The sequence below is a fragment of the Podarcis pityusensis genome (genome assembly GCF_964106645.2).
Source record: "Podarcis pityusensis genome assembly, chromosome: 5".
NCBI lineage: Eukaryota > Metazoa > Chordata > Lepidosauria > Squamata > Lacertidae > Podarcis > Podarcis pityusensis.
Genome location: NC_138032.1, coordinates 80,591,773 through 80,619,676, shown reverse-complemented (window position 1 = coordinate 80,619,676; position 27,904 = coordinate 80,591,773). Strand labels below are relative to the sequence as shown.

Genomic DNA, 27,904 nt, shown 5'->3' with positions numbered 1-27,904 from the left:
TGATTGGCCAAATTAAATCCTGGAACTAGATTCTGTGATCTGCACCATGGTTTGAGTTGCAAAATAACCAGGCATCATTAGCTTTTGGGCAGGAGCTCTTATCTTTTCTCATATATGCAGTTTTGGTCTATCACATTTAGGTTTTCAGTCTGACTTGGGAGTGATTATAGCAGCTTGTTTTATTTCCTTGTTTCCAATCTACTGAAGCATGTCTATTAAATATATGCAAGTTGTCTGCATCACCCAGTACAATGCTGATTATCTCATGCTCTCCCAGATTGTGCTTCCATTTGTGATTATTATTAAGACCATTTTCTTCAGCAACCTTGACTTCTAAAGCTCTGCAATTTGTTGCCTCCAGAATAGTGATGAGTTATCAACAAGCAATTTGCTGTAAATTTGGTGACTGAAGACTGTGCAGATTTGCATTGCTTCGCCTTATTTCTGTTCCTAGCAGACAAAGTGACTCAAACACACGGCTGATTTCCTACAAAAATGCTGGCAAGAAACCTGGTTAAGGATTACCAAGCAAGCATACCAAAATGTGTACTTTTATAAATCCCTTTGAGATGCAATGCGGTCCCAGTAACTGGGCAAGGGTCTCTGCTGACAACAGGGCAACTGTACCAAAATGAATTGCTGTGAAAATAAGAGGACAGGGTTGTCTTCACTCAAGGTGCCATATTGTCTGAAATGACAACCGTTCAAATCTTCTGGAAGAAATAATACCACCACCCGAAGTAAAACTGTGTATGATATGATATTTAATGCTCCAGCTGGATGGACTTAATGCATAATAAACACAATATGTTTAGAATTCAGTGTATGAAAGAAGGGTGGGGGAGCGCAACCCCTTCCACACCCCCAGAATTTATGACCCATGCTAAGAACATTTGTCAGAAGTTAGTAGGTATCCAGCAGTTAGAAAAAATGGGATTTCTGCTTGTGCAGTCATTAAGGCAGACTAATGAATGACAAAATATAATAGCATATGTTATCTTTCCCAACCCTAGGACAGAAGGAGGCTGATGAAGTAATTTAAACCTCATCATTTAGGTCTCTTTCTCTCTCTCTCTCTCTCTTTCTCCCCTCTAGTAAAAAAGACTGTGCAGATTTGCAGAGCTCTCCTGAGAAATGTTGTTAGTTTCATCAAAATGCTTCTCTCGCCCCTTGAAACTGCTCAGGTGGTTTTGCCAAGGAGGAATCTGCAAACATTTTGAGTTAGACAAAGCCCAGTGGCAACTGAAGCCTAGCACCAACTACCTTTGGCCTTTTGCTGGCAGTTTCTTTACCAGCTGCCGATAAACATAGAAAGTTCTGGTGAGAGGTCGATGGTAAAGCTTCCATGTTATTTATTTCCTGTGGGTTCTTCAAGTACAGGATATCTTAGAAATTTTGTCAGTCTTATTGAAGGTAATTTTTATTCTCTCAAAATTTTGCCTGAGGAGGAACCTCCACCTCAAAACTCTGCTTTCTGTGGAATTTACTGGCCAGTCTAGCCGTATTTATTCAGTGTACATTTTCCTTCCATAAGTGTGTTTATTTCCCCTTCTGCTGAAGCTAATGGAACTTTGCATGCCTGCTGAGGAGATAATATATACATTGCGTCCTTCAGCTTTGAGGTATTTGTCAAAATGGCAGTAGCGAGAAAATGAATTATAAGCAGGTAACACTGTTGTTATGCTGAGGAGCTGACAGTTTCAAATTTTAGCTGGGGAGTGACGATCTGATAAGACAACAACCCGCTGGGAATGAAGCAGGTTTTGGACATTACTGGGTGATCACATGACTCATGGAGCAAGGAAAACTGTTCAGAGAATCTTTATGCTCTGAGTAGAATATATAAAGCTTGGTTTCCACAATTTCTTCCAGTGTGAGGCAAAACAATGATAAAGCCATTTTCTTTCATTCATTTAATACATTTTCCCCACACTGTCACAGAGATGTTGTTGTTTTTTTACTCCTGATATGCTTTATTTCCCTAAGAAAATATCTGAATAATGACTGTTTTATGTATAATTCCAGAAGGTTGGTATCTGCTGTGATAACTGAGGGCTCCATTGTGATAACACAGATTTTAAACTGTTTGAAATTCATCAAGTGGCCACTGGTTCCCTAAAAAGAAAACAACCTGTGGGGACTGGAAATTATTTGTCGGAGATCTCCAGCCCTTTCTACAACTGCTATTCTCAGCATCATGGCAGTTTGACAGGTTTGAAAGTGGTTTACACTACAATTCTACACTATTCAAAAATAGTATCATTGAATTTAATGAGGCTGTCTAGGAAATTTGGTATAGGACTGCAGCCTTGAGTATGCAATATGGACATGCCTTTTAATACTTGGGTAGTACAATGCCATGGGCCAGCTGAGATGTAATTAGAGTCAGAGTCCAACCCCCTGCAATGCAAGAACCTTTTTGACCGATGTGGGGCTCGAACCCATGACTCAGAGATTAAGAATTTCATGCTTTACCAGCTGAGCTATAGTAATAGGACTGTGCACTGGATTTGGCCAAAAGCCCACATTCCAGGCTGGGTTTAGGAGGCCTGGGCTTTGGCTGAGTCAGGGCAAAGATTGGGGAAACAGATCCTCACCAGCTGGTGAATGGGGATTCAATTCTACAGGCCACAGGACGCTCCTTTCCATGGCCCCCAGGGGAAAGGTGATTGCAAAGCAGGGCCCTGCAAGATGGAATCCACCAGCTAGTTAGTGGAAGATTCAATCCTGCGGTCTGCAGTGTTCTCCTTCACAAGTGCCTTCAGCAAAGCAGCATCCAGCAGAACTGAGTCCTCCTGCTCTTGGTCAGGGAGGGGGAAGAAACACAGGACTCTTTCTTTTCCCCTGGCTGCATGTAGGTATTTTGAAAAACCCAATCAAACATTAGCAACCCCTGCCCCCAATTGATTCAGGGTGGAACCTGGGCTGGGTCTTGTCCACAGCAGGTGAGCTGGGATCCTGCGCTCCCTTAGCAGCCCCAAAGCAGCTATAGGGAATACATGAAGCCAATAGCAATGACATCCATTAAAGCATTGTATTGTTAAATCGATTTTTCAAATATATGTGATTGTTATCATGGTATTTTTTGTTACTTAGTTGTACAGTACAGTGGTACCTCAGGTTAAGTACTTAATTCATTCTGGAGGTCCGTACTTAACCTGAAACTGTTCTTAACCTGAAGCACCACTTTAGCTAATGGGGCCTCCTACTGCCGCCGTGCCACTGGAGCACAATTTCTGTTCCCATCCTGAAGCAGAGTTCTTAACCTGAAGCACTATTTCTGGGTTAGCGGAGTCTGTAACCTGAAGCGTATGTAACCTGAAGCGTATGTAACCCGAGGTACCACTGTAAATACGGTACTTTTGGAATTTTAAAAGTGAGATGCAGTGAATGTTTAATAAACCCAACCTGGCCTTAATCAACACCCACCAATCAAACTGTTGCTCACTGCCCCCACCATGCCAGTCATGCATGGAAGACCCTGGGCATCATGTGGTGAAGGTGGGCATCTCATGACAACATCACAGAACTCGTTCCATATCCCTGTCCACAAACATGCCAGCAGAAAGAACTCACTGAAATGCCAGGAATAACTCATAGAAGTCTTTACTCTACTTAGCAACAAAATATTGTACTGATAACTAAAAGAAAAGAGGATGGGTTCAGTTGCAACTGAATGTTAATCCCAACTCTCAGCCTGCTTTCATTTCTTTACCAAACTCCTAGCCTGGGCTAGGATTTGAAGTCCAGGTATAAGAAGGTTCTGGCTGAACAGTGTTTTTTTTCCTGCTGTTGCTGATCAGCATACATTCTGGCCTTTGTACTGCTTTTCTTTAGAAGTCACTTCACTTTTCCCTTTCTCTCTTCTTCCCCTCACCTTTATGCCTTGGAGCATAAAACGCAAGTCTAGTCTTGTGCTCCTGAGACCAAGGATGCCACACTTCTTATATATAGGAGCAATCTTTCAATTTCAAGACAGGAAGGGACAAGTGAGTTCAGAAAAGAAAATAACCCTCTGATCATCTTTGGATGGCTTCGAAATGTGTTGCTGACATTTCTCACACTTTATTATGTAGGCTCTAAGAGCCCTAGATGTTGCAGCATTACTTGAGGCTATGTTGGGTGAATTTGGCATGGGAGGGAAACAGAAAACATTCAGTATAAGGGCAAGATAAAAAAATAAAAATTCTCATGAGATTTCCTGCCAAAATTGCAGACATAAATGAAAAATGAGACCTTTTTAAAAACCCCAAAACCAACAACTTATTGAGTCAATATAGAATTCACAACCTTTTTGATATTATCCTGTGGAGGTTTTTGTGTCAAAGCACATAAAATTTCTCTACTTATTCCATGCCAGATTTTTTTTAAAAAAAAACAACCCACACAAAGCCACTGGGGTTGAAAAGTAACATTTAAGATTGAGTTTCAGAATCTCAGAAACAGCATTTCATGGGTCTGAGCTGGTGCACATGGTACTACCAGATTTCAGGTTGCCAAATACTGCTATACAATCATAAGATTGTAGAGATGAAGGGATCCCAATAGGCATTTAATCCTGCAATGCAAGACCCACAGCTAAATAATCCCTGACAGATGGCCATTCAACCTCTGTTTAAAATGAAAGAGTCCACCCCTTTTTGAGGCTGTCCATTCCACTATCAAGCAATTTACTATCAGAAAGTTCTTCCCAGCGCTTTTCTTGCAATTGGTTTGGGTTCTACCCTCTGGAGCAGCAATAAACAAGTTTCCTTCATCTTCCATGTGACAGCTCTTCACCTCTCAGTCTTCCAGGCTAAACACACCCCACTCTTTCAACCAGTCCTCATAATGCTTGGTTTCCAGAACTGTTATCATTTTGGTTACCTTCTGCTGTACATGTTCCATCTGGTCAATATTCTTGCATAATTGTGGTCCCCAGAACTGGACACGGTAATTGCAGTGTGTGACGGGCGTGACGGTACTTTTTCCACTCATGCCATTGGGCCTGCTCTCACTTAGATAAATTGCTCCCCACCTCACTGAACAACCCTTTACCTGAAGGTTTCTTTTCCTTTCCTCTTAAAATTCTAACCCAGATGATCCTGCGGGGGACCTTTATGAGGGGATATTTAGTAAGTTGTAGTCTCAGACAGGCTTTCTTTAACTAAACAATAAAGATTTATTTAAGGCAAGATAGTGTATAACACAAATGGATTCAATTTAGGTTACTTCAGGAATACAGTACGATTTCACTTTAAATTTGTCCTCAGTTGTTTTTGCATTATTGGTTTGGTTCCTTGATACTTTCTTTCCGTTATCCACCCCCTTTAACAATCCTGCTCCTGAGGTACTTTAAGTAAATAGACCACAGGGCTCTCCACATCCCCTCCCTTCACTGGGTCTGGGAGTTTCTTCTTTTCCTTAGAAGAATCTCTCCCCTCCAGACTAGATTTGAGTCCCAAGTAGGCTGTTCCTTTCCAGCTCCTATTCTCCTGGCTCAACCTCTGCCTCCCAGTAAAATTCCGGTCTATTCCTCCTACAGGACACCACACTCTGTCCTTCACAATACACTAAGAGTGTAAGTTGTTTTTCCAGAACCAACTCTTTCTCCCATTCACTGTTTATACCTCAACCTGTCTCGTAACCTGTCTCACGACCTACCTCTCAACCTCTATTCCAATCCCTCCTCAACCAACCCTCTCCTCAACTACCTGTCTCTCTTCAAATCCTCTCCTTTTAAACTCTCCCTCCTGGAAACACTACCAATTAGAGGCTGCCGTTCGTTAACCATATGTTGGCAGGGAAAGAAAGAAAGAAAAGAAACACTTGTTAAACCAACCTGTCCAGCAAAACCAACTTTTCGTCACACGGTAGAGGTCTGACCAAGGCAGAATAGAGTGGTACTATTATTTCCTTTGGTCTAGATACTATGCTTCTGTTGATGTAGCCTAGGATTGTATCAGCTACTGCATCAATCTGTTGACTCACGTTAAGCTTGCGGTCTACTAAGACTCCAGGATCATTTCATATGTACTGCTGTCAAGCCAGGTGTCCCCCATCCTATATCTGTTCACCTGATTATTGCTGCCTAAGTGCAGAACCTTACATTTGTCCCTGTTGAAATTCATTCAGTTTGGTCCAGTTCTCCAATCTGTCAAGGTCATTTGAATCCTGCTACCACTCCCAGTTTCATGGCATCTGCAAATTTGATGAACGTCCTCTCAATTCCTCCATCTAAATCACTTATGAAGATGTTGAACCACACCAGGCCCAGGAAAGAATTGCACTCAAGTGCAATTACCAAAGCTCTTGGCATTAATTTTAGGTGTTTAAGGTCAAGAATCAGCCCCCTCAAAGCATGAAATGGGCTGGGAAACCAAGAGATATGAACATCAAATAAATATGGAATTTTAGCTATTAATTTTTTTTCAATTACACTTCCAAGTTGTTTTGAGACGTGAGGACTAGAAATTTTATTTAAATTGAAAGGACTCCCAGAATTCTGATATTATCCATGTGTTAACCTGAATTGATAGGCAGGAAAATTGCCAGAGGGGCCTGTAAAAGACTAATAGATAAATTAATATGGGATCTTTCACACTCTTGATCTCAGATTGAAAGCCTACTTTGCTTCTGCCCAGCTTTCCATTTTTGCTGGTCTGACGCAGTTTAGCTAACCTGTGGTACAAGGGCCGTAACTTGTACCTAGAGGTCACACTTTCAAAGAATAAAAGCGAACACGGTATCTCTAACAGCTGCGTAACCTTGTAGAAATCTTGATAATCAGCTGTGTAGAATTTGGTGTGGAATTAGAAAAAAATGTGCCCTAACTTTACAAATGATTGCTCTGCTCTGAAGTCTCTCTTACTTTCCCTCTGCAGCTGCTCTCCTCCCCAGATAAAAACCACAACTTCTTAATGTTGAGAGATAAATATTGGCAGCCCTTGGCTTTGCTTTTCATCGCCTGCCTGATGGGAAAATGCCAGGAACTTTGCATGCTTTTCCAAGCAAGTCTGTAGAGGTTTCTTTGACCAGATTTTGAATTTGGCACGCAGTTCCCAACTTCTCTAGATAAAAACGGTAGAATTCATTTGGATCCCATGTTCAGTGAACCATTGCTCAAATTTAGCATGTAATAAAAGCCTATCCTTTAAAATAAAAAGCTTTTCTGTCTCATAATAACATGGCTATTAAAAATAAATGGTTAAAGGCAGTCCTCTTTAATGTTGCCATGTAAATAAAACATGCCTTTCATATTGAAAAGCTTTATCTTTTGGAGCACATACAACAATATGGCTGATAGCTTCCTACCAATGGCCACATAACTTGGACTCTAAAGTGCTTTGGAATGGATGTGGATATTATTGCTGATCCTACGCACAGCCCTATTTTGCTGATTCACTCCCTCATCCAAACAGTGTGGGAACTCTTTCTCCTATCTTCTGTTTATATAAAAGCCGGCTCCTAACATATTATGGTAACCTAGAAATAGCACAGGATTCAGCTTTGTGGATAGCAGCACAGTTAATTCTTATGGACCAGTGCCACCAGGATCATGCAGCAAGGCAACTAGAGCCTTGAATGCTAAATTTGCTTGAATATGTCAATTTGGAAAAGCCGATTAAGACACGCAAACCACACAGAACATGGCAACAAAGCTAGGCTTGAGTTGCAGTCACTTCCGTGTCTCTGACTGTACTTATATAATACATTTTTCCAACCGTGGATGCTATCAAGCCAAACAATTGTGCTAAGCATAATTCTGCTAAGCTGCATAATGGAATTTCCCCACCCTCTCCCTGCACGATCCCAAAATATGTTCTGCAGGTTCTGCCAACCTTCTGGAGCAGATTTATGGGGGATGCAGCAAGAGGGGGATGAGGCTGCATTGTGCAGCTAAAAGTCCTTGCATTAGTAAACTGGTTAGCTGGATAGCATCCTGTGAGTTGGTCTCATTCACACAGACCAAGTGCACACTTTAAAACGTAATGTTATGTGACACATATATTGCAATTTGGTGCCATCTGGACTTTGTTAGACTCCAGTTCCCACAGGCCTCAGTTACCACATTCACAGTAACATTCTTCTAGTTAACTTACAGTTAGTTTTGATTCTGCCTGGAAAGCAAAGGCTGGATTCTCAGTTTGGTGAAACTCATAATCAACAATCTATAAAACTAATTACTTAATTAAATGAGAGAATAAAAGTAGAAGACGTGAAGACTTAGCTACCCTCTTTGTACATATATTTTCTCTTATGCTGTCAAAACCATATAGCTTCCAAATTCAATTTTTGATTTTAGTGCCTAAATATAATTTATTACCTTAAATGTCACATAAATATTTTACTGTTTTGAGATAAAGCTATAGGCTTCTCACTGCCACCATGATCCTTAATAAATGAGCCATACTCTACCCACAAAATAAGTGATCTTGAGCAGTCTTGTGACCTTCCCATAAGCATCTGGTGGTCTGCTGTGAACAGAATGCTGGACTAGACTGACCTTTTGTCTGATCCAGTGGCGCTCTTCTTTTGTTATGTTCTGTTGTAGGCTATAATTTGCAGTGCGCACTGTACTAAATTTATCTTGTTTCGGTTAATGTCAAGTTCCCTTTTTAAAAGTGTAGCTCTGAAGTCAATGGTTACAACTACTAGGTTCATAGAACTACTAGGCACATGTGCAAACACATTTGTCTGTATCCAAAAAGAAACACAATAGACTGTTATTTCATAATGTTGATCTAATTTGCTCACAGCAGTTGATCTCAAGCAATAGAAGAGAACATTAATTCCACTGGATAATTCTAGCTTGCATCATCAGTGAAGTCATAAAGAAAATGGGTGCAACCATCATTAATGATGGTGCCTAATAATAATAATAATAATAATAATAATAATAATAACAACAACAACAATTTATTTATACCCTGCCCATCTGTCTGGGTTTCCCCAGCCACTCTAGGCGGCTTCCAACTGAATATTAAAAACAATACAGCATCAGACATTAAAAACTTCCCTAACTACCCAAACGGCTGTTAAGCAATGTATTTGAGGCACATTTGTGCCCAGTTTACTGTAGGGTGGCCAGCTGTTTTGGGACTACAAGTCCCATCATCCCTAGCTAGCAGGAACCCAGTGGTCAGGGATGATGGGAATCCAAAAACAGCTGGAGACCCAGGTTTGGGAAACGCTGCTGTAGAGTAATGGTCCGGCACCTGCTTCTACCAAAGGTCTGGTTTTCACAGAAGTGGTAAACCTGTACATCTGGACTGCACCACTTGGATTCACCTGACTGCAGGTTGATTGACACAACTGAATGCTCCTCCATTTGAAGAAGAAGAAGAAAAGCTTCCTTGCCTAGAGAAATCTGGCATGTTAGTTTCAAATATGACAGGATGGTTTTTGTATGGGGGAGCGTTCGATTAAGTGAGTCCCCCACATGCAGCTAGAGTGGTTCAACCCAGACACACTTCAGTGAGACCTAGGCTAAAGAACGGATCTTCTGAGGGAACCTTCTGGAACACTGAAGGTTTTGTTGCTATCAACGGAACGAGCTGATCCATAGGGAGAAAAGAGCAGGAAGATAAAGGTCTGACAGCTTTCTCTGGGTCTTATTAGGAGGGATAAATGGGAAGCAAAGGCCAACCTTTGGATCACCTCGCCAGTTTTCAGAAGGAGCGGAAAGATGGCTTTTCAGTAAGTAAATGAGAAGGATGGTTTGTTTCCCAGATACCGATTAAGCACAACTTGCCTTTGCAGCTAATTTAACCTCAGATGTTAGTGACAAATCAATAGCGGTTGGAGTAACTGACACAGATACATGGCTTAATGTCAGTAAGAGCACAATATTAAGCCCACGTGTCTCGTTTCAAGCAGCAAAAGCAGAAGCAAGTGAATTTTTTTAAAAAACCCTAGTTATGTAAGTGGGTGGAAACTTGTTTCTTTTCCCTCCTAATACAGATTTGGAGGAGGGAAAACTTAAACTTTTCCATTTTGGAAGGCAAAGAGAACTTATAAAAGATGGCTCAGCTGGTATTGTGTTTGTTTTCTTTTATTCTATGTGGGACTTGTCTGACTTTAGCCACGGTCTGAATGGAGCAGGTGATGGAAGTGATGGGAAAAGCTCCACCTTTCTGTAAACATGCCAGGAAATAGGCTGCTAGCCAGCTGTTAGCAGCACAGAATCCCGGCTAGTTTTAAAGGGGGTTCAAGGTGATGGCCATCACACTTGCCTGGAATTGAAGATGGCCTTGGTTGATTCTCTCCCTGCCCCATTATTTCGTGTTTCATTTCTGGATTATTGTGCAAATAACAGCCTTTGTTGTGGAAAGGGAAATCAAAGCTCTTTTATTTCTCTCATGCTCTTTGCTTTAATGCTTTGGAAAGAACCCAGCCAAATATCACCTTTGTTTTCCAAGGAATAGATTTGTTACAGTTGCCATTGGGAGCCTTGGTTTTATTTGGGGAGAGAATCTGTCCACCGGACCTTAATTTAGATATCCACTGATGAAATAACAAACCCCAAAATTGTGGCTTTCAAGGTGGTGAGCTCATTTCGTATACGATTATCTGAACAGCATATTTTTTATGGACAAGGTAGGAAACTTGATGATTTGTTTTCTGTCCTGGGCTCCTTTGGGAGGAAGGGCAGAACACAAATTTGAGAAATAATAGCAAGCTTGGATTGAAGACTTGACATCACAACATCAAGCCCTCAAGTTACCTTTCTATTTCCTTTGTTCAATCCATTCTTCTCAACTTTGGTAAATCTATGAATATGCTAACTATCAGTTCGCGTAGGAATGATTTTGAAGTACTGGAGAACATATGTTGATATGTTTTATTGTTGCTATGGCCATTGGCTAATGCGAATAAAGTTTTATCCATCTATGTTGAAAGTAGATTTATGAAAAATGTTGCCACCAAGCATATCAGTATTATTATTGGGGGTTGTTTTGTGGATTTTCTATGAATTTCATGTGTTTTTATTATGTGTTGGATGCTGTTTTTGTGTAACAAGTGATGAACAAGTTAAATAATCAATATTCAAAGTACATCTATGAAGTGCAAGGCTTAACTTGTCAAGCTTAAAATAATACTAAGTTTATCTCACAAGGTACTGGCAAGGGAGTCTGGATAAAGTAAATCTATATACCAACAGGGCTGATTGTTGAGGTAAATACAGACTTGCCATGCAGAAAGACAAAGGGTGTGTGTGTGTGTGTGTGTGTGTGTGCACCCACACCCTGTTTATCCTAGCTTTTATGTTGTATTAACTTTCTGATTTCCTTAAAGTTGATTGGTGCTGAGCGACCTCTAGTTGCTTTTATAAAATGAATTTACTCAGTGCTACATGCAATAGATCACCTAGAAATAAATTCACAATATGAATGTACGCTGCAAAATGCACTGTCAAGATGAGAATCGAAAGCTGGCATAAAACCTCCGCTATGATAGTAGTAAAAATACTACAGTATGAAATCTATCACAGTCACCACCGCTTACCAAAAGCCACATTAGGTATGCATAGTGGTAATAACCCAGGTTGTATACTCTGAGGAGGTTTGGAAAAGTAGAACATAAATTCTAGACTGATTTAGGTATTGAATTTGCACCAAGTTCTGCCCTTAATTAAAGGATGGGGACTGATCTTGTATTGGCTGTCACACCTTTTTTTTATTCCTTGTTACTTAACTTTACATATGCATGGAATTCATATGAATTGCATGAGTCTCTCTTCTGTCTATAAATGCTTTCATCCATAAATAAATAACACATCCACATGGCTCCCGCCGAATCCCCTGAACTATTTTACACATGTTGCCTTGTGGCGCTTACCATTTGCATAGTTGGGTGCAACCAATTTGTTTGGTAACTTGTTGCTTAGACAGTTGGTTGGTTCAGGCAAGATCCCAGCATGTTTTGGTCTAGAAGAAATTCCTTTGCTTGCTGGCATGGGAAAGGAAGCTCTATATATAGCTCAGTAGAAGACCACATGCTTTGTACACATAATTTCGAATCGATGCCATCTCTAGTTAAAGCATCTAAGATAGGGATGCTGAGAACTTCTCCTTGAGGAGCTGCTGTTAACTTAAATGAAGAAATGAACTTACTCTGTGTAGGACAGTTTCTTGTACCCTGAAATCAAGCATTTTTCCTACAGTTTCATAGGATATGATGAGAGAATCCCAGTTGTCTTGAGAGCCAGGTTGCCAGCATGAACACACTCTCCAATTTTCTCTGCCATAGCAGTAGCATTAAATGGCTGAATGTGCTTTACTATGTTGGGTGGCAGATACAGAGCCAAGGAGGTGTGATAGTGGTATACCTCTGCCTAGCCTGGTGCTCTTGCTAAGCCTTAGAGCATTCAGGTATTTGGCTTTCCTCCACCAAACTAACTATATTCTATGTTTAAAACTATATACAATTTAATACTATGACCTTTGCCCAAGGAGGAACTCCTGCTGATGACCTGCTCATTGAGAATTCAACCTGATAGGCTTGCACAAAGCTCATGTGGAGGTTAAGATTATGCCTGGTCTTTATCTATCCATCTGGTTTGTTTGTGGGGAGGTTATATAACAATGAGCATTTATTCTGTTTGCTTGTGGGGTTTTTATATGTTGTTCCATTAATCGTGCATCACAGTGTTCCAGTGCATTTCCTTGCCACTTTCCTAAACTAAAAAAATAAAAAATAAAAATAAAAATAAAAAACAACAAACAACAGTGGATTTGTTATGCTAGCATGACAGTTTTAATGCACTTTAACTGTGCAAACGTACGTTTCTGGTATATGTTGGATTCCTCCTGCAAAATACTGACAGTCTGGAGTTGACCTTGCATTTCAGTCCAGGGTGCACCCAGTTTAGATTCTCCTGTTGCTACACTATTGTCATGTTGCATTAGGAATAGGGACTTGGGAGTTCCTCATGCGGGGACAAAAAGGCAAATAATCTGCTTTATTTGCCTTACAAATTCCTATTTCAATTGTGTGGATATGCTGTGAATTTGTGGTTTGAACAGTGAGAGAGCTGTTTCCCCAAGGTGTTTTGTTTTTGTTTTAAAAGTGTTATAGTGCAGAAAACAAAGTTGCAATGGAGAACTGGCATTAGCTACGCTGGCTAAGGCTGATGGGAGTTGTCATTCAATCCCTGGCAGGCCACAGTTTCCCCATCCCTGTTGTTGCGATTAAAGGCTTAATGTGTAAAGGGAATATATCAGCTCAGAGAAATTAGTGAAATTGCTTGAGCCATAGCTCAGAGGTGGTTGTGCACATGTTTTGAGGAAGGGAGACATTTCTACAGGCTCACATAGCTAAGGCTAAGGATCACCTGGCTTTGTAGCCAAAAGATTCCACTTGAACCCCTTGCATTTCCTGTTAAAAGATTCCCCATTACCAGAGCAAGGAGAGGCTTCACTGCCTGAGATCCTGAAGAACAGCTCTGGAAACAATACGGACTAGGGAAACACATAGATAGTGTTTCAGTTGTATGACTATTTTTATTGAAAGCTTTTAAAAGTAGCCACTGCAAAGAGGACAGGAGCTGAATTCATAAGAGACTTGAAATTACGTGCTGGCAGCTTGCCGCTTCTTTGATATCCTGTGCTTGGCTTATTACAGTGACCTTTCTGGGACTGTCACTATTGTTATGCCATTCCTTGGCTGTAGATACTACAGTGCGGAAAAGCTAACAGACGAACACTTCGTGCAATGCTAACAATGCTGATGGTGTCATCGCTATGGGCTTATATTCAGCTCATCCATCTCCGAACTGCCTACTCTTTAAAATTGCATCTCCTGTTGAGGTCTAGATTTTGTTATTAGATTTTTTAAATTCTACCCCCCCCCCCGGAATGATTAGCAATTCATAGATCAAAGGATATGCAGTGATATTGAGCATATCTTGAGGACAGAAAGTGGCAGGGGAGGAGGAAGCATTAATGGGTTCAATTTCCATTTCAAGATGCAACGGGAATCTCTACATTTCATTTGCATGTGGTGAGTGGTGTGTTTGTATGTCTGGGGCAGGGCATGAGAGAGAACAAAATTGGAAGACTTGGAACCTATGACTATTCATGTACTGTTCACATGGCTATGCTTCAAGTTTGTATGATGTAGAATATAAATATAATGAATAGAAAAACGTAATGAGTAAAAAATGCTTGTGTGTGTACCTGCATCATGTTACCTGGTTATGTGCAGGAAGCAATCACCTAGATACTCTATCCTGTAAATATATGAAACAGCCCAGCTGTCTTAACTACAACTAGAGAAGGTATAATTGGTAATAATAGCTTGATGGAAATTTAGCGTTTCTTCCAGGATCCAGGGCCATTGTAATTGAATTCAGATCCAACAATTTTTTAAAAAATACAGTGGTACCTCAGGTTACATATGCTTCAGGTTACATACACTTCAGGTTACAGACTCCGCTAACCCAGAAATATTACCTCGGGTTAAGAACTTTGCTTCAGGATGAGAACAGAAATCGTGCTCCGGCGGCACGATGGACCCATTAGCTAAAGTGGTGCTTCAGGTTAAGAACACTTTCAGGTTAAGAACAGACCTCCGGAATGAATTAAGTACTTAAACTGAGGTACCACTGTAAATAAATTTGCCTTACGGGCAAATTGGTTTCTAATATGTAAAACCCCCACAATGGGTGATCAATGGATTATGAAGGAACAAGCCAATAAAAGCAAAATAGAACAGTATAATCTAGTCAATGAAACAGTCTCACACTTTTGCAGTGCCACCTGTGTCACAGTGCTTCCAGTATCATTTATAAAAAGAAATCCATACAAAACAATTTTAGTGAAGAGTCTTGTTGCACTTCTTGCAAGCCCATTACCAGGAAGTAAGAAAACTGGGGCTAAATTGTCTGTCATGGTTGGGGACGTTTGGGCAAATTTATTTCTCTGTAAGCTAACAGATGAAGCTTGTGAGAATTACTGTAGCCAATTGGAAACAATGTCTGAACAAAAGAAGGAGCATGCTGAACCAGGTAGTTGCTGTGTGTGTGTGTGTGTGTGTGTGTGTGAGAGAGAGAGAGAGAGAGAGAGAGAGAGAGAGACAGACAGACAGACACACACACACACACACACACACACACACAGAGAAAGAGAACACTCAAAGCACATTTTCCTCCTCAAAGAATTATGGGCACTATAGTTTAAGTGGTGCTGGGAATTGTAAGGGTGCATTCAGACATGGGGAATATTTTGTTAGTTTTCCTGATTATAATGTAAGCTGGGGTTTTTTTTAAAAACCAGAACTTGCCGGAACTCAGTTCCGGCACCTCTCAGGTGGGCACCATTGGCATTCTAAGAGAACTCATGTTGAGTTCTGGCACATTTTTTTCTAGAAAAATAACACTGTTCCTTTCTTACTGCAATACCGGTTGTTATGGAACTTGTGGCTTTTTGACTGATATACCGGTATGCCACACTAAATTTCATTCAACCAGTGGGTGTGGTGTGACACAACAACTAATGTCATTTGGCAATGTCACTACTGCCCGACCCTGATGTTTCCTCATGATTCTCCTATGAAAATGTCAGGAAAGAAAGGGTGCCAGTAAGCTGCCCCAAATTTCATCACTTTACTCCCACAATTTTCCAGGTTAAGAGGTTTCTAATGGATCCCACCCCACCCGCAGAAAAAAGCACTAAACATGCACTACTTTCCATTATTTTACATCATGCGAAAGCTCAAATGTATTGTGGAAATTGACCATTAGGGAAGTGTTTGGAAAGAGGGATAAACTACTGTGTGAATCCAGTTTAACTCTTTGTGGGGGTAGGCTACAGTGGCCAGAATTCTTTGAGGGGGGAAATGTTCTTTCAAGTTATAGTCAGGGTTGACCCAAGATATTTTGGCACATGAGGCGAACCACAAAATGGCGCCCCCTCTCCACCAGGGTAGAAGTGGTGAGTGAAGATCTATATGAACAACTAGGGGGAAGAATAAAGATTTTCACTGGGATCTGCTGTCCCTGCGGATCTTACTGCCTGAGGCAGTCACCTCACCTTGCCTTATGAATGGGGCAACCCTAGGTATAGTATGATTACAGCCAGAGAGAGCAAGAGAGCCATACTTGTGTGGGAAACTAAAAATATTTACGTATACACTTGAAATATGTGAAGTAATCTTTAAAAAGAAAACACTAGATGAAAATGGAAAGAAAAGGACAATTAGAACCATCCACAGGTTTGTTTCATAAATAAATATTTAAGCTGTTGGGGCTTTTTTGTCTTAGGAAAATGACAATTGTGGGGAAATATGGATGCCTTGTTGTTTGAAATGTAGTTATTTCTCTTTTTGTAGCTGCATTCTTCATTTTCACTCACTCTGGGTAATGTTTCTAGTCTTTCCTCTCCCTAAGTTTTATTTGACTATTTGATTCAAGCATGTGCAAAAGCCTACTACTTTCAGCTTTAAAATATCGGTAAAATTGATTATTTTTGCCTCTGCCTACTGACAACAGATTGTCTCATTATTTTCCAGCTTCTATGTTTCTTTTCTTTCCAGTTTGCTTCTTTCCCATTTCTTTCCTCTCCTTTTAAGAATGTATTTTTAATGCTATGTTGCCCATTTGCAATTTGTCTTCTTATGCTTCATGTTTTGCCCATGGCTGTTAATTCAGAAAGACAGCCAAACTTTTGTTGTGACAAAGCTGATTGCCTATCTGTGAACACACTTGCAGGTGAATTGTTTAGCCTCTATTTATGTAACCATTGCAACTGGTTTTAATAGCCAGGCTACCTTCCTGATGAGGTGATAGCTTGGGTGATGGGCCATTACGGGAAAGAAAGGAAGTGGCTCTGTGCCAGAGGACAAATGGGTGGGGCCCCTCCCTTAACTAACTGTCTGGTAGTTAGAAGAACAAAAGCCAGAGTTGAGGTGTGTAAGCTAGAAGTTAGAAGCAGGCCACAGGCTAGGGCTGTTGACAGACAGAGCCATGCCTGATTTCTCCTGGGATCCAAGGTTGTGCCTATGGGAGAAGCAAGACCTTCTTGACGAGTTAATGCTGTGAGCCCCTCCATCATTGGCTCTGGCTGTACATATGTGTAAATAAGCCATATTTCATAAAAATGTCTCTGCTGTGCCTCATTCTGAAGGAAACATGATCCCTGGGTAAGTGCCTGGTGTGTGTGTGTGTGTGTGTGTGTGTGTGTGTGAATGGGGGAAGGGAGAGGATGTTGAATGCTTATAAAATTTAAAACATTTATATACCACCTTTCAAACGAATCCCGGAGAAGTTTGTAGCCTTAAAACAATACAACAGCTGTAATTTAATTCCAATAAATGCACATTATGATACCGGTAAATACAAATTAAAATGCAACCATAAATTCAGTAACCATAGCAGCTCCTAGTGCCCCCACTGCAGTGTAGCTGGTTCAGCAAGATAACATGTCAGTAGTACTAGAAGCCACTGGGAGATCAAGTAAAAGCAACAAGACAGTGCTACTCTCTCCCTCCTTCCCCTGATAAAGAAAATTCATCAGGGCAATCAGTGCTGATTCAGAGCTGAACCCAGATTGGAAAAGTTCCAGAAAAATGGAATCGCCAAGACCTGTCCTATTTAAATGTAATGACATAAAAAAAATTGGGTAGCTGGTACGTGGGAGGGAGAAATGAGCTTATGCCAAGTGGCAGACACCTCTGAGCTCTTAACGGCAGCAAGCAGCTCCATGAATTTGTTAATGTACCCAGGTCTGTAGTAAAATAAGATTACACAATAAGTAACTTGCTGTTAAACATTTCTGTTGTTTATCACTGCCATCTGCTAGCATAGATCATAGCCATTAGACACCTGTGCATTTGGTGATGTTGGGTGCCCATCTGTTTGAACTGTGGTTATGACTGTGTTCAAAGCACTTGACATGTCTTTCCTGCCTGGGAGATAACCAGAGTGGAGAGAGAATCAGACTCCTGCCAGGGAGGAGAAAATGTTTTTCATTCTGGTGTTGTTTTAGTCATTCATGTCTCAGAATTCATACAGGCAGTTTTTAAAAAATATATCTTTATAACACCTGCTTAATCAGTAGTAATCTGCTATTGACCTCAGTTTGCCGCCTTCACTTGAGAATTAATCTCAGTGCAACACATTAAAACCTGCATGTGTGTGTACATGTACGTAATATGTGGAACTATTTTGTTCAGCCTGTCTCTTCAGGTTGAGGAGTGGAAAGGACTGTACAGGGACTGTACAGTGGTGTTGTGCTCATTTTGGCTGAACTGCTGGCATGGTGGCTTGGAATATGTATCTGCTGGGGGTGGGGTGGAGGAAGCAGTTTGCAGATTAGCTTCTGCAAGGGGAGGAAGAAGTGTCCACTTGGCTGTGATTAAAACCTATTGTTGTATTTATTTATGCCTTTCCCCCTGATGGGACTCTTAGAGAGGTCAGCTGAGCATTCAGGGAGTGGAGCTCTAGTCACAGGGAACTCATAGCCAGGGAGGCTGTGCTGCTTGGCAACAAATGGAAATAGTGGGATCTTCAGGAAGAGTGTTGGAGGAGGCAGTTAGTGGAAGGGGGCAGAGAAGAGGAGCCACAAAAAAAGAGTGAGGCCTCTGAAGGAGCTTCACAGTAGCGCCATTCAGACACTATTTCCTGTTAAGTTGTGGGTGAACATATCAGACGACACAGCGATTCTTCAAACAGCTCTTGTTTATTCACAGGCCAGAACAGAACTGAACTGAAGGGTTCAGCCAGCCTACTTATGTAGAGCTCCACTAGAATGCAACAGTAACCATTTTCTGTAAGTATCCAATCACTGAACGTCACTTTCGATCCCTTATTTGCATATGTGGACCTGAACTATCTACAGTATCCCCCTGCTTGCACAGGGTGAGAACTTCAGTACATAACAGTTCCCCCTCCCCCCAAAAATGTAAAATATAATAATATTAATAATAGACTTAACAATGAAAATATTTTTAGGAACATTATTTCACCTTCAGAAACACATTAGAAGCACAAAAGCACCCAGGGATGAGGAAGAGCATCTAGACAGTAAGCAAGTGTAACGTTAATCTTTGTTCAGCAGCACAAACATCTGCACCTAGAGTGCTAGATCTGATCACAGTCCTGTGCATTGACTAGAGGGGGAGTGATAATCTATACATGTCGAGAACCATCATATGTGAGAAATGTGGTACATGTCCATGTCTTGAAAAGGAGCATGCTATTACCTTTTAAAGGGCACTCTTGGTTTTTCTTAATATTGCAAAAACCCTTTGAAGGTGTTATAGATTGCAGCTGCTGCCAACCTGTCATCAAGACCATGGTGATTAAATCAATTCAGTAATTTTAAAGAGATGCTTCCATTTTATGATCAGAACAGGGAAAATACAACAGTCGATAGGAATGACATTTTCCTAAGCACTGGGGATTTTCTACCTGTTTTATTGTAAGGACAGGAGGGGAAATTCTTCAGTGAAGACCTTTTTTTAATTATGGCAGGTTGCCATGCAGTTAAATATCTGTCTTCCTACCCCATTGCCCCAAGAGTTTAATTTACTTTATCTGGAAGACACTTGATAAGAAATCTGAGAAGGGATTTTTGTCTGCATCTGAGTTTGTAAAGGATTCTCTGGGAGACTATTTCCTAAGAAGGTTCAGTTTTCCGGTGGATTTCCACATCCAACAAAACCCGTGGGGGCCATGAAGAAGGGCAGTCCATAATTCTTTGCACAGTATCCCCTCCTCCTCTTCCTGTGTGCACCCAGATTTGCTCTGGAGGGTTGGGTCAAGCACCAGAACCAATTTAAGAGGTACTCAGCAGAAAGAGAGAGGGGAAAGTTCCATTGTGGAAGGAGAAATCCTTGTGGTAATGGAACAAAATATTTAGCACTACGTTTGGATACAACATCATACAACCCTTGGTTTACGTAACACACAGTATTATCCTATGCATGAAGTATTCAGATCTCATGGAGTTCAATAGGACTTGCACACAAGTAAGTGTTTGTAGTATTGCAGCCTAATTTTTCTGCTAGTCCTGAGCAGAAGCAAAAAGGCCAAGCCTCCTGTCCACCACGAACCCTATGGAGTTCCTCCTGATTTCAGATCTAGTGAGAGCCAGTGTGGTGTAGTGGTTAAGAGCAGTAGTCTCGTAATCTGGGGAACCAGGTTCGCGTCTCCTCTCCTCCACATGCAGCTGCTGGGTGACCTTGGGCCAGTCACACTTCTTTGAAGTCTCTCAGCCCCACTCACCTCACAGAGTGTTTGTTGTGGGGGAGGAAGGGAAAGGACAATGTTAGCCGCTTTGAGATTCCTTAAAGGGAGTGAAAGGTGGGATATCAAATCCAAACTCATTTTTTTACTGGACCTCACCCACTAATGATGTTGCCAAAGTTTGTAATTGCTTGGTTTGTCTACCCTGCAATGTTCTTCTTCTCTATAATGAATCAAGTGGCACTTCCACCAAGAGTTCTTCTCTAGCTTGGCATATCAAAACAGATTCTAAACAAACACATTCAGCTGACCAGATACATCCAAACCAGGTATAAGCACACAAACATAAGTTCATGAATTTTAGATTTCCTTAATACTTGGTGAAATTCTGGCTGATAGGTGTAAGATGCAGTCTCAAGCAGACTTTTTTGTCTGGGGAATAATATATGAGTAAACCATCTCAAGTTGTTTCCTGTAAATGTTTAGGTGGGTACACTGGATAGCTCAGTCAATAGAACATAAGACTCTTAAACTCAGGGTTGTGGATTTGAGCCCCATGTTGGGTAAAAGATTCATGTGTGGCAGGACTTTGGACTAGATGACCCTTGTTGTCCCTTCCAGCTCTACAATTCTGGGATGCTATGATAATAAGCCAACTCAGACGTTGAAGGGAGGAAACTAAGCTCCTCTTGTGATGTTTTCTGAGGATGGTGGTAATTGCCGATACAGTTCTGAATAGCTTTCCCTTGTCATTACTGCCCATGTACTTTAGTGACTGTTTTCACAGTCATCAAAGCTAGAAAGATAAAAGCTGGTGATGTTGAATTCCACATTCATTGCTATTTCCTTGGCTTTGGGGGAGGGCATTCAGAACATGTACAGACCAACTCCTGGCCTTTATTGTAGTTTAGGAAATCAGAGAATATGTACTATTGAGCTCCAGCTCATTTTGGAAGACTGTTTCCAAGGTGCTTTTTGTCTATTTGAATGTGTCTACCAAATGCCCTGTAAGCCCTGATCTCAGCGAGAGATCCTGGATTTGGCAAGACAAATAACATCTGTTGAAAAATCTTCACACATAAGATTTGCAGGTGCAGAGCCCTAGGCAGCTCTGAGCCTTTGAATCTCTCGTTTGACAGCCTCAGACTCCACTGCCCAACATTTAACATCTTGAATTTTTCTGCATAGTTTGGTTCTGTGTGCTGTTGCCAGATATGCAAATGAGTTTAATGAAGTGCTAAGAGTCAAAAGCCTGCAGACTAAAAATAAATAATTCCTTGCCAAATGTATCCAACATAGCTGGTCAGAAAATAAATGAAATTTTTGTGTGTGCATGTGGTCCATTTTTAAAAAGCAAACAGTCCTTGAGACTGCATTCCCCATTAGCTTTTAAACCAAGCTGATGTGTTTTATGATGGGTACTACAATATATTAAATGCGTTGCTCCTCAATTTCCTGGCTGGCCAGTATGGGAAGCGTCTTGAATAAAGGCAGTCACTATTTCCCCCTGGGAGAACCTACTGAGCTTTTGCGAGAGTTGAAGAGCAACGACTAACGCATTGCTTTCAGATACTGTATATTTAAAAGCTTTCCCCAGCACCTTACTTGATACCCACACCTTTGTATATTTTCATTGGCATCTCTCACAGGAATCTCTGTGAACCAGCCCTAAAGGGATATAATACTACTACTACTACTACTACTACTAATAATAATTTATTTATACCCCACCCATCTGGCTGCCATTCCCCAGCCACTCTGGGTGGCTTCCAACAAAATATTAAAATACAGTAATGCTTCAAACATTAAAAGCTTCCCTAAACAGGGCTGCCTTCAGATGTCTTCTAAAAGTCTGGTAGTTGTTGTTTTTCTCTTTGATATCTGGTGGGAGGGTGTTCCACAGGGCGGGTGCCACTATTGAGAAGGCCTTCTGCCTTGTTCCCTGTAACTTGGCTTCTCGCAGCGAGGGAACCACCAGAAGGCCCTTGGAGCTGGACCTCAGAGTCCAGCCTGAATGATGGGCGTGGAGATGCTCCTTCAGATGGGATGCTTCTTCCTCAGTCTTGACCTGAGGGACTCATGTAGTCCTTTGGCTAATCTAAAAGGTCCAAGCCTGAGGATGATCCTCAGAAGAGAAGAATCCCTGCCCCCTCCAATTTTTTCTAGCTTTATCAAATCCGTTCTGTCATTTGTTGTATTACCTGAAGAAGGAAGGAACTCCACATTTGCTTCAAGTTTGAGGCTACACATTCCTGGCAGTCCCCCCTTTTCCACCATGAAGGAGGTATATAGTCTTTGAACTGGTCAGGCTTGGGGCATTTCCCTGGGGATTGGTTTCTGGGGCTTTCTGAGGGACTGCAGAACTGCTGCACGAGAGGAATTCAGTTTTTACCCTGAAATAAATTTTGCCCCCAGTAGACTCCCCCCCTTTTAAAATAGCCAATTTCCAATGAAAAAAATGGAAACCCACCTAAATACTCCCAGTCATAATGTACTTTAAGCCACATTAGAATACCGAATGCTTCTGTTGCTGGGAAAACCCTCTTGAAGACTGGCCTTGGGCTTTGTGATAACCAATGTTTCATAACATATTTGTGGCTGATCTCTTTAATTTCTACAGAGAGCTTTTAAGCACTTCACTTGCCTCATTTACATTTGAGATATGTGATACTCTTTGCAAAAAAGGCCTATGCTTCACTGGGGCTTGGGATGGGATCATGCCCTGTTTAAAAGTGTTAAGTTGTCATTTAAAAATTGGTTGTGACTGGCTACAAACTTGATGTGTCTGCTTAGTTTGTTGTTCAGTATAAATATTTCTCAAGATAGAAAAGTAATGGAATGATGGTGAGATATGGAGGCAGTTAACTATACAAAAGAGAGCAAATATCTCTTGAATCACCATTTAATAGGCCTGTGTTTTGAGGTTGAGCTATGAAGTAAGGATGGCTTGGAATAGCAAGACGATTTGTTTTTCTTTTATTAAGATTTGCAGTCTTGATTCTTGAGTACACACATGAAACTATCTGCCTCTGCTGAAAGGGAATAATTCTGTCTTCCTTTTGAAGCCTGTTAAACTTTCTGATCAGATAACAGAGAGATCCTGAATGTATTCCAACTCCTTTTATATTGCCATATAACTTGAATAAAACTAGCAGCAGAGGACCATGCAGAGCTTCTCCTGTCACCACTATAAAGTGTTTAATTGCTGGGTTTTCCTTTTTTGCTAGTTTTTCTCTTATTTATACCTCTTCTACACACTTCTAATGAATATAACTATGTAGTCAGCTTGTTTAGACTGCAATTCCAATTTAGATCCATTTGCCATATCTTATGTTCCCCCTGATCCTGGGCTCATCCAGGTGTGCTGGTATAACCTATGGAGGAAGTCAGCATGGACAAAATCTCCCAACATCCTATGAAGGTAGAGAATGCAATTTGTTCCATTTTGATCAAGCCCACACTGAAGATGAACATTGATCTGTTGGTTCTTGCACAGCAGTGGATTTTAAAGAACTTTTTCTTTCTTTCAAGGAAGACTTTTCTGAGCCAAATGGTGGTGTGTTCTGGTACTGTTCTTGTTGTAGTTTAGCATTTTTGGTATGGTTTGGGTTGTTCTGGCTTAAATTTCAAACCCGGAAGCCACAGCACCATCTTCTGTGCCAATTCTGCATGGAATGTTGCTTTCCGGGCTTGGTTTTTACAGCACTCGGCAAACACATTCTGTACTCAGGCTCAGGCGAAATCAGATCTCTTTGTCAGCTCCTGTCCTGCTGATTGTTTAGTGCCACTGAGATTCTTCTCCATGTTTTGTGTGCATGTGCTGTTTCTAGGAGTATGGCTGTTGGAAGAGTTAACTCTAACTGCTGTTCTAAAGGTCATGCTTCCAAGGCATCATATCATCATTTCCATGCTGATCTTCAAGAGTTTGCACCGTATTCCATTCTTTTCCCAATGGGACATTAAGACAAAATGGAATCTCCCAGTTATATTTGATCTCACTTTCTCTCAAACATATTGTCAAAAAATTGAAATCTTTCTTTCCCCCCTTAATATCACTAGATACAGGTTTGCCAAAATTTCTGTTTTTGTATCCTTCTCTTTTGGTGGCACCTCAGTCTACACTTTCCTTTTTACTTTAAAGCAACTAAATCATATAATATAGTCTCTGGGTTGTTTATTCCCTTTTGCACATATTACATTTACCCTAAGAGCGTCCTTGATACCAATTAAACCTTCCTGGACCATCTGTGAACAAACTCTGAATGTTTCTTCTCCTTCTATGTTTTGTATTTAAGCAAGTTTTATTTCCAAACTACTTATAAATATCACTTTATGATTATTAGTTTAACCACCCTCAGTTTGCAAAACCACATGTGAGATGGGAATCTATTTCTTTGCATCCAGTTTTGCTTTGTGAGACATTTTTACCCCACACAGAGACATGGCAGTGCCATCTATTTGCAGGCCAGTGCTGTGAGAAGCCATATGCTTTGATGGGTTTGATTTCAAAGTCTCTAAGCAAAGGTCTTGATAGCAAATTACATGGAATAATGATATCAGTCACTTTGGTATTGTGGATCAGATCACAGATGGGAATGGTTAAAGATGCGTTTGAGTGCCTGCCAGTCTTTCATGAAAGAGGGGATCAAGTGAAATTTTCTATGTGAAGAGCAGAGCTCTCACTTTCCACTGATATTCTTTTTCTCTGTGGAGTTACAAACATGGATACTGGGCTTGCACAGAGCCTTGCTTTGGAACATTCCAGAACTAGGCTCGCGGGTTGGTCGGCAGCCTGCCACCAGCTTAGTTGTGCCACATTCAAGGCTGTGTGGCTCCTGCCTTCCATTTCAGCTTCTTTTGACTGCCACAGTAGTGACCAGAAAGCAAAAATGCTTAGGGTAACCTTGTTAACTATTCAGCATCTGTCAGTATGAGTGAAGGAAACAAAGGTCTGCATTGCCCTGATGCTAGAAATAAGACCATTTTCCATCCCAAGAGCTCAGTGGAATGATGGACAAGTGCTTCTCTGCTCAATTTGGAATTACCTCAAAATGTTCTTAGAGAACTCACTCTGTCTGTCTCTCAAAACAAAATAAGACACACATTCCCCACCCCCCGGTATTTCCCTGGGCCTCATAATACTGACAAAACTTTTTTCAGGGGTCTCTAGTGTGTTGCCTTCAGAAATTGGACTACAACAGCTGAGGGCACCAAAATCCTCCTAACTTTGTCGTAGTCCTAGAGAAAGGTTTCCAAGCTGCCCTCCTCAAGCTGTAGGGAACATCCTGTGACTTTGGAATAAGGGGGCTGTGAAAATAGTCTGCAATAAGAATGGTTGCTCATTTATGTGCAGGGTGGGAGAGGATTTGTGAATCTGAGGCACACTTCCTTACCTCATGTGAGCCAGTCCTATGAGTATGGAGCATCTAAGATCAACTTATAATATGCGTTGTCTAGTGCATTGAGTGAGGTATAGCAGAAGAATTGCTGGCTATATACAGTGGTACCTCGGGTTAACTTAATTCGTTCTGGAGGTCTGTTCTTAACCTGAAACTGTTCTTAACCTGAGGTACCACTTTAGCTAATGGGGCCTCCAGCTGCCACCGCTGCGCAATTTCTGTTCTCAGCCTGAAGCAAAGTTCTTAACCCGAGGTACTATTTCTGGGTTAGCGGAGTCTGTAACCTGAAGTGTATGTAACCTGAAGTGTATGTAACCTGAGGTACCACTGTACTATAAATAATCTCATCTTTGAAACTATTAAAAAGAAACAGAAGCATTTCCAATAATAAATACCTTTTTCAGGGTTGATTAGTACAGGGAGAGAACACACCAGGTACAGTGGTACCTCGGGTTACAGATGCTTCAGGTTACAGACACTTCGGGTTACAGACTCTGCTAACCCAGAACTAGTACCTTGGGTTAAGAACTGTACTTCAGGATGAGAACAGAAATTGCGTGCCAGCGGTGCAGCGGCAGTGGGAGGTCCCATTAGCTAAAGTGGTACTTCAGGTTAAGAACAGTTTCAGGTTAAGAACAGACTTCCGGAACGAATTAAGTTCTTAACCCGAGGTACCACTGTATTTCTCTACTTTTGCAATAAACTTGGTTTAGAAGATCAGCTAGAACAGAAGTGATTTTTGAGCTGCGGCTCTTTTGAGGTTAACTTTGTCCCCTATTGGCGAACCAGATCCTGTATTTAGTGTGAAGTGTGCAATTCCTGAGTCATGAGTTCTTCATAAATCTGAAGTGTAAAAAACCTGGCCCAGTTGTCGCTAAATAGAGGTGTAAAAGCTTGAACAGAAATGAGCTATGGGGGTGTCAGTTGCAAGAAACATTATTATTTATTTTTTAAAAGCTGTTTTGGAGAATATTTAAAAAAAGAAGTTAAGAAAAAGAAGTTCAATAATGTGATATTTGTTTATAAATAGTGTTTAGAAAACTTTGGACAAATATCTGCTCACATAAAAGGCAACATGTGCCTAACAGCTATATTAGTAAAGCCCTTTTGGACATTCTGCCTTGCGTTCATAGGCACAGTGAGCTTGTCGGAGGAGTGGGGGCCAAGGTGGAGAGAGTGATATAACACAAGACAACCTCTTGGGATTGAAATAGGCCACAACTTTTGTTGATTACAGATGTCAGTAGGCTTTGACAAAGGCATTGGCTATGTATCCAGAATAATCTAAACCGCCTGCTGATCGATTGTACGTTAGGGTCACAGGGTTAAGGATCACCTTATGATGTATATCAGAGAGGTATTGGCACTATGGGGACTGGAGCACCTCCCCCTGCACCCACTTTCCTGGGGGTAACTTAAGCCTGCCCATCTCCACCTTGACTAAGGCTCCAACTCAATGCCTTATTCACCAAGTTGTGGCAGTTGCTATGTGTTAGGTGAAAAAACCCCAGACAGGCCCAATTTGTCTGGAGGGGAAATTCCTGCCTGGCCCCGAAAATGGCAGCAGGGATTTCCATAGCAACCTTATACCCCTGACCTGCCCGCTTACCTTTGGGCAGGGCTCAACATTCTGCACAGGGAGGAAGAGTGGGAAATCTGGCTCAGACTTAGCTGCCAGGTCTGGGCACAGTCCTCTTAAATGTCCAAGGAGTGGACCTAAGTGAAGGCAGGAGGGGGAAGTCCTCACTCCAGTCCTCTGCTTGAGACCTATCTGCTGGCCCACCCATGATTGGCTGGATCCATGGGCAGGTTCCCATCAGTCTCATTGACCAGCAGAGGCGGCCATGACACCCCCTGCCGGCCATCTGGTGATTGCCCGGCTTAGTCATGGGCCGTGACATGCCACGGCCGCCACTGCTTCCCACATAGGAGGTAAGCGGACTTCTGTGCTGGTCAGCATAGAAGCAGGACTGCACTGCGTAGCTCTGCCCATAGGCTTCACACAAAGTACCACCATCTATAGTGATGGAGCCTTCATGTATACATAAACATGACGCCTCCATCACAATAGTCAGGCTCTTAATGTGACTGCTAGGGGGCAGAAATACTGCGTGTGTCCCCACTTCTGTCTCGACCAACACAGGAGCAAAAACGCCAGCTTAAATGTATTTCATAGGGAATCTGAACCATTTTAGTAATCTGATGAAGACTTGGGGGCTGGCTTAGATGGAGTAAGGACTCTTTTGGGAGATTCTGTAGGAGAGCACCGTTCTGTGCCTAAGTTTCCTTGATGGGTGAAGACCCAGAAAAAAGATCCATTCCAAATTAAGTGCATGTT

General features: G+C 41.4%; 2 protein-coding genes across 9 annotated transcripts in view; one reads left to right on the top strand and one right to left on the bottom strand.

Annotated features, from left to right (window-relative positions):
- The window catches only part of LOC308476921 (uncharacterized protein), a 212,206-nt gene that overhangs the window by 108,540 nt on the left and 75,762 nt on the right, over positions 1–27,904 (top strand). For 3 of the 8 annotated variants that reach the window (XR_013986177.1, XR_013986180.1, XR_013986181.1), the window contains one exon: positions 18,670–18,749. The exons of the other annotated variants lie outside the window; for them this stretch is intronic. The gene's annotated coding sequence lies outside the window, so the exon portion shown is untranslated. The remainder of the gene's footprint in view (positions 1–18,669; positions 18,750–27,904) is intronic. 8 annotated transcript variants of the gene reach the window in all.
- The window catches only part of RASGEF1A (RasGEF domain family member 1A), a 220,756-nt gene that overhangs the window by 149,483 nt on the left and 43,369 nt on the right, over positions 1–27,904 (bottom strand). The gene's annotated exons all lie outside the window — the stretch shown is intronic.